Raw genomic sequence first — 3,706 nt, forward strand, 5'->3', positions numbered from 1 at the left:
ATGTCACTTTTATGGATTTATGTTTGTGATGGCGATGTATTTAGTCTTGCTATCATAGTGTTTGTTTACATGATACGTAGGGGTGTACCCTATTGTTCTTTGGTTTAGGGTGAGTGCTCCTATCTTGTTCTATATCTACTTATATATTTTGATTAAGTATGCTTAGGAGGAGTGCTCCTACTTTGTTGTATATCATGATTGATTAATACACATATTAAGGGGGAGCTTTTGTAATTATTTTTTGATATTTAGCAAAGGGGGAGATATAAGTTTAAGTTTATGCTTATTTGAGATGAAGTTCATGCTCACTTGATAATTTGATAATGACATGATGATTTACTAATTTTGATATTACTGTTTATCATTTTGTTATTATTATGATATGTTAGAAATTAGCCTAAACTTAAATAGATTGTCAAAGGGGGAGATTGTTGGTGCAATCATGCCCCGGAAGTTTCAATATATTGACAATTATTTAAGTTTAGGTTAATACGTTGGATCTAACATAAGTTGCGAGTTTGCAGGAGAAGCCTTTGTAGGTCGAAAGACCGGATGCAAGATAAGAGAAGTCCAAGGAGATCGAAGATCGGATTCTTGGCAAGAGAAGACCTTACAAGGAGGAAGACTGGATGCAAGGCAAAAGAAGTCTAAGGAGGTCAAGGACTGAATTCTTGGCAAGAGAAGCCCTTACAGGTTGGAAGACTGGATGCAAGGCAAGAGAAGTCCAAGGAAATCGAGAACCAGATTCTTGGCATGAAGACCTGAAGATGAGGAAGATCCAGGCACAAAGTCTAGGGAACAGGAGGTTCATCTGGCATGAGGTACTTTAAATAATTTAGGTTTGGGTATACATTGAATTGTGTGCTGAAATGTGTGTCAATCAATTGACTGATCGATTGGAAGCCAACAATCGATTGGTTAATTGATTGAGAAGCACCTTCGCGAGAACAGAGCGCTTCTGGATCGATTAGCTAATCGATTAGGGGTAACCAACTGATCAATTGACTAGGCTTTTACGCGAAAGCATAGTGTGCTCCTGGATCGATCAGCTAATCAATTGATACACATTTCGGCTTAAATTCAGTAATTCAGTTTATACCCAAACCCAAATCATTTCAAGTACCTCCTACCAAATGATCCTCCTATTTCTTGGACTTTGTGCCTGGAGCTTCCTCATTTCCGAGTTTTCATGCTAAGAATTTGGTCCTCGACCTCCTTGGACTTCTCTTGTTTTGCATCCAGTCTTCCAACCTGCAAGGGTTTCTCTTGTTAAGAATCTGGTCCTCGACCTTCTTGGACTTCTCTTGCCTTGTATCCGGTCTTCCTCCTTGCAAGGTCTTCTCTTGCCAAGAATCCGGTCCTTGACCTTCTGAAACTTTTCTTGCCTTGCATCCGGTCTTTCAACCTGCAAGGGCTTCTTTTGCAAACTCACAACTCATGTTAGATCTAACGTATTAACCTAAACTTAAATAATTATCAACACATTGAAACTTCGAGGGTATAATTGCACTAACACACGACTCCGCTCTTCTTTCTTGTACTTCATTATGTTGCACGTTACTCTCTCTGTATGATGATGATATGATTATTAGAAGGGACGATATAAATAGAATAGTAGAGTTGAAACTGCATTTGGTTTGTGAGTTTGAGATAAAAGATTTGGATTCTTTACGTTATTTTTTGGGAATTGAAGTAGCTTATTCTCCTCGTGGCTATCTTCTCTAGCAATCCAAATATATTGGTAGCATTCTGGAACAAACTCGTCTATCTAACACACACACACACACACACACACACACACTGTTATACTCTGTTTGAGATTAATGCTAGGTATTCTTCTACAAATGGTGTTCCTTGCCAGATCCTTCTTTATATCGCACTCTAGTTGACAGTCTAGTGCGTCTTACCATCACTAGACCTGAAATTGCTTATGCTGCCCACATTGTCATTTGTTGCTTTTCCTACTTCAGTACATTGGGGAGTTGCGCTTCACATCCTTTGGTATCTTCCTGGTACCCAGTTTCATGGTCTTCTTTATCCTTCCACTTCTACCTTAGAGTTGTGTGCTTACTCAGATGCAGATTGGGGTGATGATTCTACGGATCGTAAGTCTTACCACTGGATTTTGTATTTTCTTGAAAGACTCTCGTATCTCTTGGAAGAGTAAAAAATAAAATTTTGTCTCTCGTTTTTCTACCGAAGCAGAATATCGTGCTATGACTTCTACTATTATTGAAATTGTTTGGTTGCGCTGGTTACTTACTTATATGGGTGTTTTCTCTCAGACCCTATCCGTATGCATTGTGACAACTCCAGTGCAATTCAAATTACTCACAATTTTGTCTTTCATGAGCGTACCAAGCATATCGAGATTGGTTGTCATCTCACTCGCCATTGCTATAAGAATGGTACCATCACCTTACCGTTTGTCTCATCTTCTATGTAAACTACAGACTTGCTCACTAAGGCGCATTCCATGACCCGTTTTCAATTTTTGGTTAACAAACTCTTGATGTTTTCTACTAGTGCATTGTGAGTTTGAGAGAATGTTAGTATAGTTGATTATTATTATGTAAGGTAGATTATTCTTTTTGTTATTACTTTTGTTGTCTATTTATATCTCTCTTTTCTTTGTAAAGCCTGGACTTTGTAATATAATTTGTTAGCCTCCTTCTGTGGCTATCTCTTTCTCTTCTTCTCTTTGTTGTTTTTTATATTCTATTTGCCTTCTTTGCTTTATTCATGGTTAGTTGGAGTGAATAGTGGACTTCATTGTCCGTTTACTATATTTTCATTTCCTCATCCATGAAAGAATCTTCCTCTATGTAAACATACCCTTACTTTTAAATATACTTGAGCTCTGGTCTACTTTACAAGGATGAACAATTTTGAAGACTTTTCATGCTCAAGAGAAATAATTAACTTTGTAAATTGGCAAATCGATCGTATTAAGGAGAACTTTACTAAATTTTGGAAGCATTATTATCTTATGAAGCTTAGCATGATTTCTACCATTTAAAGGAGAGAAAAATTGAGAGAGTTGATGTAGGAGCAAATGATTTCCTGTGCTAAAAATGACAATGAAGGTAGTGATGGATCTCATCAGAGGAAAATCCCTACCTTTTTCTCCCATCTCAAATGCTTGGACTCACTCATCATCCCTCCACTCCTCCAGTACCCATGTCAACATGGTAGGACACATGTATGAGAATGGAATACATGTTCAATAAGCTAAACTCGTTTTCCTTAGATGGAGATCGAGCGTGAAGGTTGACTAACTTCTATGACATCCTAGTATGCCCTATATTTAGGTTAGATTGACCCCACAAGTTTTACATTATTGTTAGGGCTTCAACCTTTGCATTCTTGTTTGGGAAAATTGCTAGGTAAGAGATCGTCTTATTTAATTCCCATTTTATAAGTTCTTTATTAAAATTGGGTGTCTACCTTTAAAACTACACATAATTGATTAATGGATGAGATTGGATTCATTAACATTTGGAATAAATGGTATTGGGACATAATATTTCTATCCCATATTAGTTGCATATTAGTTATATCTGGGTCTTTACTAAGTTATACTTGTGTGTGTGAGATTATGCACATACTCACTTGGGGAAGCACATTGGCTTGCACATCTTTGGATCCTTATTTGGTTTATATTTGAGGTGGTTAAATTTCCATCTTGACTCCTTATAACAAATCC

The sequence above is a fragment of the Zingiber officinale genome, chromosome 6A, assembly GCF_018446385.1.
Source record: "Zingiber officinale cultivar Zhangliang chromosome 6A, Zo_v1.1, whole genome shotgun sequence".
Classification (NCBI taxonomy): Eukaryota; Viridiplantae; Streptophyta; class Magnoliopsida; order Zingiberales; family Zingiberaceae; genus Zingiber; species Zingiber officinale.